This window comes from Arctopsyche grandis, chromosome 5 (assembly GCF_051622035.1).
Source record: "Arctopsyche grandis isolate Sample6627 chromosome 5, ASM5162203v2, whole genome shotgun sequence".
NCBI lineage: Eukaryota > Metazoa > Arthropoda > Insecta > Trichoptera > Hydropsychidae > Arctopsyche > Arctopsyche grandis.
Window position 1 is genome coordinate 27,688,425 of NC_135359.1, and position 14,037 is coordinate 27,702,461.

At 33.7% G+C, this 14,037-nt stretch overlaps 1 pseudogene across 2 annotated transcripts; it reads left to right on the top strand.

Moving 5' to 3' along the window:
* Positions 1-12,103: 12,103 nt before the first annotated feature.
* On the top strand, positions 12,104-13,210 carry LOC143911515 (ubiquitin-conjugating enzyme E2-22 kDa pseudogene; annotated as a pseudogene). Of its 2 annotated transcripts, none has more exons than XR_013260578.1 (2): positions 12,104-12,831; positions 12,910-13,210. The product of XR_013260578.1 is annotated as a ubiquitin-conjugating enzyme E2-22 kDa pseudogene, transcript variant X1 (transcript). The 2 variants fall into 2 exon arrangements; XR_013260579.1 differs by having other exon boundaries at positions 12,110-12,804; positions 12,910-13,209.
* The last annotated feature ends 827 nt before the right edge of the window (positions 13,211-14,037 follow it).

Sequence of the window (14,037 nt, forward strand, 5' to 3'; positions counted from 1 at the left end):
CAAATCGATCGTTTCTTATCAGAGTTTGCCAATGATCATTGTTGAAACGGTTTCTCAAAATTGGCAAAAAATCATATTTCCTGTTGTCACAAAACTTCTGTATTTATTGTATGTACAATTTGTAAAAAGTATGTACAAAATTTAAATCCATAGATGTCTCAATGGATTAATTCTGTAATTAATGAATTAATTATTATTTCGTGTTCTTCAGCTTCTGGAAATACAGTGATTTGTGTAATAATAAAATGCTGCATTATTTGTAATTAATTGTCCAGGAAGGCGCATTGGGGTCTTCCTGTCAAGCTTTCCTGGTATATATCTATGTAAAAATAAATAAAATATAAATATGTATAATGAAAGGTAATTTATAGGCGCGCAAGCGCACATATTATTAATCATAAAAGGTTGAGTGTCCGCATTACACGCTCACCGATCCAACCCGTTCGAAATGATTGAATGAATTTGTCTTCCTGTCAAGCCTTCCTGGTATATATCTATGTAAAAAATAAATAAATAAATAAAATATACGTATGTACAAAATACTATATCGTCTTCATTTCAAGTGGTAGTATTTTGGTAAATGGAACAGGCCAATTATTTTATAGATATAGTAAAATTTAAAGATATAATATAATAAAGATGAAGATAAGTACGAAAGTTTGTAAAATCTGCATCTCGACCCTAAATGTGCGCAATTATTTGCTTTGTCTAAGAAAGTTTTTTTAATAACTTAAAGAAGATTTGCAGTTACTAGCAAGCCTAGATTCAAAATTTTTTGGGGAAAATAAGGACAATTCTAGTACTGAGTATACATATGTATATGAAGCTGACCATAAGATGCTCTTTTGATTGCGAAGAATACAAATAATAAATATTACAATAAAAAATTACTTAATTTCTTTAAATTGAGCGCCAACCAACCAAGTGCAGTAAATTTTCAAAATGGATATACTCATTGAGAAAATTTCTAAAATGTTCGATTCACATTTCAATGGTCTAAAGTAGAGTCTCCGATTCGAATAGTCTAGTACTCGACACTCGAGAGTATACTCTTTAATTTTTAAAGCTCTCGATAATAATCGAATATTACGAAAATTACTCGAGTAATATTCGCAAATCAAAAATTTTGAAATATTTCAAAAACAAAAATAAATTTAATAACGTTTTGCTTGCAGTTAGAGTCTCCAATTACATATTTGACATCATATCCAATTACTCGACACTCGAGTATAGAGTAGTAAAATCTTAAAATACTCGAGTATATTATATATTTTTTTGAAATATTTCAAAAATTTTGATTTGCGAGTATTACTCGAGTAATTTTCGAAATACTCCATTACCGAGAGCTTAAAAAAAGCCTTGTAAAAATAAACGAATGTACCAATACTCTCGAGTGTCGACTCGAGAGTACTCGACTACTCGAATTGGAGACTCTAGTCTAAAGGGGCCCTGGAATAATTGTTAAAACTTTCGATTAAGTATAGGGAAAAGTCATCTCAAGAAAAACGACGCGGTAATATAATAAAAAATAATAGGTAATATAAATAATACATTCTATATAAAAAATGGAGAATGTCCTGTAAGAAATCATGATTACGAAACTGATTTTAAAATGCACCACTTAGAAATTACCGCGTAATCGATATTCAATACAAAAAGTATTTCATAAATTTTTCGAACAACAACGTGTTCTTAATTCTTTGTATTAAACATTAAAGATCTTTATTGGAAAAAGTATTAATTCATTGATTTTATGAATACTATCGGTGACCTGAACGCAAAGCGAAACGCTAAACCCGTCAATACTATAATATCATAGCCATATTACAAATTGGATGATGGACATGTTAATGACAGTGGTGAATATTGTGATCAATAAAAAGTAATTAGAAATTAGAATTCAATCCAATCGAATCGCGAGAAGTGAACAGCAAAAAAGTGACACAAAAAATCATTAACATTTCACAGCAATACATTTTGTAATGTTGATACTTTATCGAAAATGGTTTGTAATTATTTCTATGTATGAATGAGAATCGATAACTAAGATCATTGATTTCTAATTTTCCAATATCAAATCTCATTATGTTTTTTGCACGCTCTACATATTTTTTTCATCGATACGGTTCATTGTTGCATTTTGACAATTTCATTTGTGATCTCGTTAAGCCTGCGAATTGGACAATGTCAATATAGTTAAACATAATTTCATCATTGCCACATAGCAATATATCATTTGTGATAGAATCACGCGTGTTTATCTCTAAACAGAATCGCGAACGACAAGGATTAATAGTACATTAATATATAATATAATGCGATTTCGAAAAAGTTAATTTATTTATTAAAGATCGAACCGCATTGATTTACACTCGGACTAAAATTGGCAATTAATTTTTAATTCGAATATACATATGTAATCAAAGCTTCAAATATCACAACTGTTTAATCAAAAATAAGTTTCAGATACTCGTGAAAAGCACACAGAGAGTTTCCCACGGTTGCAGCAACCACTAAATAAGATCACTCGAGTTGAGTAAACATTGGTTGTTTGAACATCCTCACCGGCGTTACCTGTGATACGTTCAATCAACATTTGTGAGCTTCCACATACTTAACTAAACAACAAAAATGTACGCGCTATGTTATACCCACATACGTAAGAGCAAACTGCGTTATTTTCGAACCGGTCAAAAGAGAACAGATTAAAATGTCTGCGCATTTGAAAGATCGCAATCGGAGATTATAATAAAAATAATGAAGTGTGCGTATATGGAGGTGAGTACGTATTATATTTATCTGCTTCAATTACAACGACCGTTTGCCGGTGTTCAACGGTTAATTTATTGACAAATGGGCAACGTAACAAATTATCAGATCGTAAAAACGTTCCTTCAATCGTATTTCGTTCTATCTTGTTGAATCAGTTGTACAAAATTATACAACGGCAATTACAAAACAGGTAGCTGACATTCAATACAAACTATTTAACTACTGTGCTTTCATTCAAAAGTGATAAATATTATACAATTTTATGGTGATGGGAATAAAAATTTAAAAAAATGTTAGTTGTTGGTAAAATTTAATTTCATTTAAAACTAAACAACCTTGATTACTTTTTTTCGTATAAAATTATATTTTAAATACATATTATAGTACTCCAATTAAAATAATTAAATACAATCGAAAGATAAAATATGTATACCTAATATTATACATATTTGTATGTAGTATTTACAAATATACATATACGAGATATTATATTGACCGTTCAAACAGTATTTATACTAATAGTTAAAATCACAACTTTCTATATAATAATTACTTAACAACTAGGTAGAATAATTTACGATATATCGTCGTTGATTCTGCAAAGCCCGTTATGAATATTATACGCTGAATTTGAGTTATAAGCAAATAATTATAGCTCAATTAACTTATTTGACTCTTTATGTGAAATTTTTCAAGATATTATTTAGTAATACTTATGTAACATATGTATATATGATCGAAATAAAATTTTTTGTATACTAAATGTTTCTATTTATGTTTTAAAAATATTTTAATCACTCCCGAATAATAAATTGGCTTTGCAGAATCAACGACGATATACATACATACATACAAATTATGTACATTTAAATATTTACAATATATTTTTCATATTCAAATAAATTAAACAACTGAATCAATTAATAAACTGTAAATTTTTCATATTCTGATTTTATTTATTATTATTAATTTAAATCATACTCAATTGATGTTTTGGAAGAGTTTGATTGCAAAATAGAAATTTAATTGATTGAATCTATGTATATACATATATATATATATATATATATATATATATATATATATATATATATATATATATATATATATATATATATATATATATTAATATATATATTAATATATATATATATATATATATATATATATATATATATATATATATATATATATATATATATATATATCGGAAAATATAATTAATAATTAAAAGGCTTGTTTTACATTATAACAATTAAACATAAATGGCACATATATTTAACAAATTCACTATATTTCATATTCCAATTTAAAAATTGACTTATAACTGTTACACATTTAAATTTAAAACGTTTATCAATAAATTATATTGCACAAATTCACATCATATTAGTACTCTATGTAGTCACAAACTCAAATTTATTATTTCGTATTAAAAAAAATAATAGAATAAATACCGTATAAGTAGAGATTAAAAATAATTTGTATGACGATATGCAAATTATAATCGACGCTAACGATTACTTATTTATTTATATACACGAGATTTCTTAACGTTAGCTGAAGTCCGTGAGGAATGGATCGAAAGGTGACAGCGAGTCGTCTGGAAAATCAGGCGACAATGAAAACTCCGATGACACAGAAGCCGAACAGAACGTATCCGGCAGATCTGAGGAGAAAGCCGACGATGGAGATGGAGCCACATCCTCAAGACGAACATCGAACAGATCGAAATGGCAAGATTGAGAGGGCTGCTGAGGACTGGCGAGGGCTGCCGCCAGGGTGGCTATGTACTGAGTAGCCAGACGAAGGGTAGATATCTTGGTGAGTCGCTCCGGAACTGTAGGTGCTCCAGCACCTCCTGGAACGCATCTTCTCAACGCTTCAAAAGCACTGTTGATCTCCCTCATGCGGGATCGCTCTCGCGCGTTCGCCGTACGTCTTCTGTACTTGCTGAGGGGTGCTGCTCTGACTGGTCCCACTGAAGTCCTGGATTCTCCCTTGCCAGCGCGGGGTCTCAGCTTGTATTTGTCCTTTGAGGAGTCGTCTCGGGTGTCGTCCTTGTCGTCGGCGTTGTTGTTTGGATCCGGGAAGATTCTCCCGTCCAATTGCAGCACCAGGTTAGACTTCATGTTTCGCCGCCAGATTGGCTCTGTTCAAGTTGTCCACCGTTCGAATAGTCATGTCATACGTGGGAGGACGCAGAGAGCGTCTGCGAGATGAGAGCGAGCGGTCGCCACCGGTTAACAGTCGGTTGTCGACTGATCTTGGCTGTCGACCCTCCTTGGCGGAAACCACTTGAACCCTCCCACCAGTTTTCCTCGGAGATAACAACTGCATACGCGGCTGTTTGCTCTGGCGCGAGTTGGGGTAGTAATCGGGAACCAGTTTATTCGATTGCTACACCGAAACTTCTGGAGATCGGCAGTTTAGAGATGAATCTTCCTACATAGAACTCTGTGGTGTGCTGTAGATTTAAAAATAATTATTAAACTTATCACTATATATATGTACATATTTAGATTGGGTCTACCTCACGGGACCGAAAGTGAAAAGGTCGAAAAAGCAAATATCAGAAGGCAAAGATCGAAAATCGAAAGATCAAAAAAAAAGGGTGCATGGTAAACGGTACTATGTATATATAATATCGGTCTACCTCACGGGCCGGAATGTGAAATGCCGGAAAACGCAAATATCGGAAGGCAAAGATCGAAAATCGAAAGATCTTAAGTCGAAAGATCAAAAAAAAAAAGGGTGCATGGTAAACGGTACATACTCACGTACATACTCACATAATTTGCGCGAGCAGGATACAACAGGAACAAGAGGAACAGGCTTTTCCTCCCGTATTAATGTGCGCGCGCAGAATACGGGAGGAAAAGCCTGTTCCTCTTGTTCCTGTTATATCCTGCTCGCGCAAACTAAGTGAGTATGTACCGTTTACGATGCACCCTTTTTTTTTGATCTTTCGACTTAAGATCTTTCGATTTTCGATCTTTGCCTTCCGATATTTGCGTTTTCGGTAATTTCACATTCCGGCCCGTGAGGTATATATAATATATATCAGTGGCATGCGGTGAAATTATCTCTCTTTTTGTCGTACAGCCTTGTTTAACGTGCGCGCGCAGGATACGGGGGGAAAAGCCTGTTCCTCTTGTTCCTATTGTATCCTGCTCGCGCAAATTAAGTGAGGATGTACGACGGGGGGAGAGATTGTTTTACCGCACGCCACTGATATATATACTAACCATCCTACCCACTATGTCAATATGTAAAAAATTATGTACAAGTCTAAATCCATAGATGTCTCTAATTTCGAATACTTCAGCCTCTTGAAATACAGTGCTTTATGTCATAAAAAATGCTGCAATGTTAGTATTGGAGTTTACCTGTAAACAGATAAATAAATAAAATAATATCACATCTTCAATACATCTGAAAGTTTTAGATTGTGAGCAATATTTTTAAAAAGTGAATAAATATTGAATAAATTAGTGATTATATATGTATGTACATTTAAGGCTTCTTTATACAAGGGTAAATATTTTAAACAATTTAATATACTTACATGCGATGCACTGGGGAAACTTCTAATGATACTATGATTGGATTTAAAAATAAAATAAAATATGATCGCCATAGAAACAAGCACCTTTCTCTGAAAAAGTATGTATGTAGCTGTGTTATACATACATAAATACATATGTGTGTTCGTGTGTATAACCAATATTCACCTAATAATGTAATATTACCATTAGATATGTTCAAAGCGCATTTTGAATAGGCCATTATTTACATCCATACACAAGTATGAATCAATTTCATTTCATAGTATATTGAGCCATCTATATATAAACAATAAAATGATTTAACATTAACGGTGGAAAAAATACATGCTGTAACCATTTTTGAAATTGTTGTACATATAAATAAAATTAAAATATGTAATATCGGCTTTTTTTCGTTTGTGTATTTTTGCGTGTCCGATTTTATTCAATGAGCATTTTGTGTCTTTTCGGTTTTTTTCAGTATGGGATAATCATTTCACTGCATTTCCCATATTTTTATTTTTTTGTGCAATGTTGAATGCGATCATGCAATTTATAAAAAATACTACATGAAAGCCAATTGATGACAAAACAATAATTATATTGCAATCAGTTAATAGTGAACTGCGGCACTATTAAATACAAAATACTCTCAGTAAAGTCACAAGGTTCATAGTTTTTGACTTCAAAGTCCATTTGGCCAATACACTGAGCAACAACAAAAAAAATCACGTTTTTACTAATCAATCCTTGCTAAGTTTGATCCATTGAATTCGAATATTATAATGATTTTTGATATTTACTAATCATTCCTTTATTGAGATATGAGCGTTTTAAAATAAGGCGTAATTTTTACAGATATCTGGCTTTCGCAATGATAATAATTTGTAAGTTGTAAATTTTAGTAGCAAAGGCCCATTTCGGGGCCCCCAAGATTCGGGGGCCCCGAATAAATAAAACTATTCAAATAAATTTAATAAAATGGTTACTATTAGATTACTCATGTTTAAGAGGGCTGGACACCAGCGCATTATCCATACAAACGTATTACACTTCTCCCTTCCTCAATTATGGCACTAGAGAAATTATTTTTTAATATGTTATGGATATCCACCATTGGGATGCATCTATCGTTTTATTTTTTTGATTAGTTATTTTTTATAGGAGCTAGGAGCCGCCAAACATCTATAAAATCGCCTCTTTTTTACACCCACGAAATGAATCCAGCGTGCTTATTTAACGGTCGATTTAAAAAAAAAATACGCACACAGGTACATAGAAAATATCTTTTTTATACAGATGATGATTTTTTTTTAAATTGGTCCAGTTTCGGAGAAGAAAATTGGAGAATACGAAACCTCGATTTTGTCGATTTAAAATACTTATTATCTGGTCGAAGCGCAACTGTCGCATTCACTCAATATATATATATATATATATATATATATATATATATATATATATATATATATATATATATATATATCAGTGGCGGCTCGTCCTAATGGGCTGCCGGGCTGCAGCCCCTCCTATAAAATTCTAAAATATATTAATAATACATTTAATATTTTATTTATTAATGATATATTTTTTATTAGTTGGATGGACGAACTATTGGGGCCTTCGACAGAGTAAATATTACTTACAATATCACCCATATCCAAAAGGGTAATATTGTAAGTAATGTTGACCGTTTCGAAGACCCCACTAACTTATATGGTGACAGATGAATTAAAATGTTTTTGTACTGGCTGTAAAGTTTTACAGCGCCGCCCTGAACGCCACGCAGCCCGGAGTTGCGGAACGAGAAAGAGAAAGAGCTATTTGCAACTGCAGATAGCTCTTTCTCTTTCACTCACTCTGGCGTTTTGGGCTGGATAGTCGGCAGCCTTCGCCTGTTAAACGACATTCATCTGTCAGTTTGTGTAAGATTTCGCGCGCTTGATCTTACATTTGATTAGTTGAATCGCACGATCACAGCTTTATTCGTTTTCGTTACTCTTAATTGGTTGTGTACGATCCCTCATCAAAACTTCGGTGAGTCGTTTTCATTTTGATAACAGCAAACTTTTTTCAAATCTGTTTAACTTTTTCTCGTAATTTTTATTTAAATATATTAAGATTTTTTTTCTTTTAAAAATGGAAGAAAAAAGAATTCAGTAAAATATTTACAAAATTTGCACTTTTCGCGACTAGAACTTACCGAAAAAGTCGCTATAAAAGCATTAGGCTGCCTCACGCCCAATTTAATTATTTCACAACCTGCAACTAGTAGATCTTTTAGTTACTCGCGAAAATTTAATCCAGACATTTATAAAACAGGAGTTATTGACTTAAAACATTTAAACGATAAAATTAAATAACACGAGGGAAGTGTCGAACACTTAAAAAATGTGTGTAATATCACGATTTTTGGATCGGCTAATATAAAAACCCATTTAAGCGAAGCTTGTCGGCGGGAAATAGATAAGCATAACGAAAACGTCAAAAAAAATCGGGATGTTTTATTTAAAATTATTGATTAAATTTTGCGGTAAATTTGAAATGCCAATGAGGGGACACGATGAAACAGATAATTCAAAAAATACAGGAGTTTTTCGGGGGCATCTAGAATATTCACAAAATTTCGACGATTCTTTAAAAAAACATTTTCAAACTTCTTCGGTTTTTAAAGGGACATCAAAAACTATTCAAAATGAACTTTTAGATTTTATTTTGAACGTGTGTAGGGAACAAATAAGTGCTGAAATAAAAAAAGCAACTTATCTAGCTGTTATGGCAGATGAAACAACCGATGTATCGATACATTGTCAACAGGTTAATGTTTTTCGTTACGAATTAGGGGGTAAAGTTTTTGAAAGGTTTTGGGGTTTTTTTTAATCCGGAAAATAAGAGCGCATGCATTACTGAACAATTAAAACTAGTTTTAAACGATGACAATGAAAAACTTATTGCTCAAACTTACGACGGTGCCGCTGTAATGAACGGAGAGAGGGGAGGTGTACAGAAAATTTTGAAACCAACTTATAAAAATGCACACTTCGTTCACTGTTATGCTCATCAACTTAATTTAGTTGTTGAGAAAGCCGGGTCGCGAAACCAGCAAGCGCGAATTTTTTTTAGCAATCTTACTGGAGTAGCAGCGTATTTTTCGTAATCTTCATCGCGTTTGGACGCTCCCCGTTAATGGTATTTTTCAATAGTACTTAAATCCACATGTAAGTGGTCGTACGCCAAAACTGTTATGTTATGACATGATAGAACAATTATGGTCGTACTGTTATGACATGATAGAACAATTATGGTGACATGTTTTAGACATCTTTTCAGTGCAGCCCCGCCACTAAAAATTATCACGAGCCGCCACTGATATATATATATATATATATATATATATATATATATATATATATATATATATATATATATATATATATATATATATATATATATATATATTTATATATATATATATAAATTATAAATTATATTATATAAATTATATTGTTTTATTTTAATGGAAGATATACGATTTAAAGCTATTTTGCAATTCAGTTTTTTAGAAAATTTTTGAGATTAAATGAATATTAAGACTTGAAAACGATTTTGCCGGTGTTTGTTCCCGAGTTGTCCTTTCACGGCGATTCCATTCCTTTGCTCACGATTTCTTTCGGATGGTTTTTTTTCTTGTATCTCCATCTTTGGTTTTTTCAATACTTTGATACAGATCGTCCATGATAACAGCAATTACGAAGGAAATGCGGAATGACAGTTGCACCCCAGGTAGAGAAAAAAACCGTCCGAAATGGCCGCCATCTTGCCATATGCAGTGATCTGATTGGTAGCGATAGTTGATAGATATCAAATACCACGGTAGATACCGCTAGTGTTAACGCTACCATTGGCTGTCGGCAGGTTTGCCGTTAATTCGAATAAACAGAGAGAATTTTTGCCGTTCTTTGGAACAAAACAAGATTTTAAATATATTTTTTTAGTCATTTAACTTGGTTTTAGAAAGAATTCAAGTATATAGTATTGTGTGAAAATATTCCTAGAATCGGAATACATTTTTATCTCCGTTTTGACCAAATATGCAGATACCGGGTTTTGGAACTCGACGACTCAAATATATCGAAGAAAGAAACGGTAACAAAATTAAGTTTTCGGGTGTACAGCCCTCTTAAGCGGTTTATATTACAAATACCGAGTGAATTTTATGAAAATTCAATTACAATGTAACCTAGAACATATAAGAACTAATATTACGCCCGAATAGATTAGGATTAAATGTTTATGCAAAAAATACAATTTAAGGTCTGTTCATACTTAACAGCACTGCACGGCTTCAGCACTGCACGACTCCGTTTCAAATATGTCATGTTATTACATTTCTATTCATATCTACCTACACGTCGCGGTCACGTCACGTTTACAGCAATTTGGCCGAGTGCAAGGCAAAATCGGCTTATTTATATATTAGAGGCCATGACGATACGGCGCAATATTGCTTACGTCGTATTGTCGAGTACTTGCAATATGAATGCATACACGTGCATTCATAGCTACGCGTCAGAATACAAGTCAGCAAAAATGTTTCGGCGTTTATCGAACGAAAAATGATGTATAACCGCGTTGTTGTTGGAAGAAGAAGCTCAAGAAGGCAATAAAAAAGCACGGAGGCGTTTTGATGTGCATCCCATGTTAAAAAAATAGAAAAACCGAAGGAGAGTTTTGGACACTGTATAAGGAGCTTGTGGATGATGGACAAAATTTTTAAAAATATTTCCGTAAAATATTTTTTAAATATTTGCGCTAAAACCATGTCGAAAGATTGAACAGCTGTCAACTGTCACTATCGATAATTGGTCAAAAACAGCAAAGCGGCAGACTCATGGCACGTAATTCGCGTGTATATTTCCACGATGGCCAAAAAAACGGATACGATACGTTGACGGATGTTGCTGTAAGGTATGAACAGGATATGTCGGGTACTGCTGTAAGCCTGCCGTGGCGTAAACGTGACGGTTGGTATGAATATACCCATACAAAATGTACCAAAGAATACTTTTCGTACGGCCGGATACCTGCTGAAGTCGGTACGTGCTGACTAGGTATGAACAGACCTTTAAGCGGTTTATATTACAAACACCGAGTGAATTTTATGAAAATTTAATTACAATATAACCTAGAAAATATAAAAACTACTATTACACCCAAATTTTTATTTTTTTTTTTATTTTTTTATTTTACATATATACCAGGAAGGCCTTACAGGTAAATCCCAATGCGCCTTCCTGGCCAATTACAAATACAAAGGCAGCATTTTTTTATTATAAGTCGTTGAATTGCGAGACACTGAAAAAACTCGCAAATTAACGAGACATCTATGAATTGTACATAAATTTTTATTGTACATCCATCAAATTTCAAATAGTGGTGACATAGTAGGTAGGAAGGATTTTTTAGCCAATTTTTTTTCCGGGAACCGTTTCAACAATGAAATCAGAGAAAATTGGCAAACTCTGATAGGAAACGATCAACCTGGAGTCACAAATCCAGGTCTGACCAACAGCATACTCTGAAAAATTCATTTTCATTCAGGGATAGAACCCGGCACCTTCTTGACGGTAAGCAGAAGCTTAACGTCCGAGCTATGCTGCTGGCTAATGGATTACGATTAAATGTTTTATGCAAAAAATACAATTTAATTATCATAATATTTTGACAAAATAATCACAAAACGACAATAAGCGCACCATTCGCAGCCATGCGCTCAGTTTGACAGTACGAGTTGAGCATTCGTAACATTTGGTCACTAAACGACTGTCATCATGGCAGTGTACACGGCTATGAACCGCATCAAGCGAGAACTGCTGGAGGTGGGGCGCGATGGGGCCGAAGGGGGCGCAGGAGATGGGGGCGCGGGGGGCGCAGTCGCCGTTCGCCCCCGAGCCGACACCTGGGCCCAACTCCGAGGCGACATTTCCGGACCCCCAGACACTCCATACGAAGGCGGCCGCTTCCTTCTCGACATCGACGTGCCCCCGGCATATCCCTTCGAGCCCCCGAAAGTCCGCTTCGTGACTCGTCTCTGGCATCCGAACGTATCCTCGGCCACCGGAGCCATCTGCCTGGACATCCTCAAGGACGAGTGGGCGGCCACCATGACCCTTCGCACCATGTTACTCTCTTTGCAGGCGTTGCTGTGCGCTCCGGAGCCGGACGATCCTCAAGACGCCGTCGTGGCCACGCAGTACAAGTCAGATCCGAGTCTATTCGAAGCTACGGCCCGTCTTTGGACTCATCTCTACGCTGGTGGGCCTCACGCTCATCCCGACTTGCAGAACAAGGTGACCGCTCTCACCGAAATGGGAGTGGATCACACGAGGGCAGTCATCGCTCTCTCCTCCTGCCACTGGGACATGCAGAAGGCTACCGATTATTTGTTTAGTTAATTTTCCCGTACCTGTATGTAAACGGTGGGGTAAAGAATATTTTTTTGATTCGAAATGTCTGTAGTTTTTTCCACCTATTGAATAGTTCATATATATATATATGTATGTAATAATGTGTGAATTTACTTTTCTAGGTTTATTTTAATATATATAAAAATATTCCATGATCTAATATGGCCGACCATTCCGAAAAGTGAAGAAATTCTATATGAAGTTATTAGAAATCAGCATTGTGAAGTTGTGAAAGATAATTACTTTGTCTATTTAGGTCTATATTGATTCAATTTGTTCGGGAATTCACCAGGGAATTGAACTTTGAATGATATAATGGACATAGTTTTGGGTAATAAAGGCAACTCTCAATAGTAATATTTTGAAATGTACAATTTTCTCTATCGTTTTTACATGCAATATAAAAGAAGACTTATAAATTTAATTATTATTGAGTTATTGTATATTATTGTTAAATTTTATTGGTTCTACTCGTTCCACCAACTTGCAATATCTCAAGACTCATTTTCTCAATTTTTTCGGTGTATTTCACAGACGAGTTTGTACATATATATAAAAAACACATATATAAATATTTTACGCAATGAAATACTTATTTTGCGAGATAATTAAAAAAATGTGGTAAGAATTAATTTTTAAACGTTTTAATTAAATGTTTTGAAGCTTATAAATCTATGAATGATCACAGTATGTTTCGTATATTAAATACATGTATACAAAAAAAAATGTAGAAATTCATTTTTAAACGATTTAATTAAATGTTTTGAAGCTTATAAATCTATGAATGATCACAATATGTCTCGTATATTAAATACATGTATACAAAAAAAAATGTAGGAATTCATTTTTAAACGATTTAATTAAATATTTTGAAGTTTATAAATCTATGAATGATCACAATATGTCTCGTATATTAAATACATGTATACAAGAAATATTTTTCTATACAATATACAAACTCCTGCTTAAGCAGATGAAAAGTTGAGAAAACGAGTGTCGAGAAATTGCAAATTGGTACAACGAAGCCGAACCGAATTTTATTTATAAAGTTGTTTCCAACTTGCATACGTCTGAGCAATTCGACTAGTGTCTTATAAAATAAGTTTATGAAGTTGCAAATTACTCACGAGGGTTAGTCTCATTACGCAAAACTATACACATACAGACATTTCAAATCATAAGTCGCCCGACTGTGTGTAAATCCGTGTTACTTGCCAAATTTCTTTCATTACAACGATTCCAATTTGGTT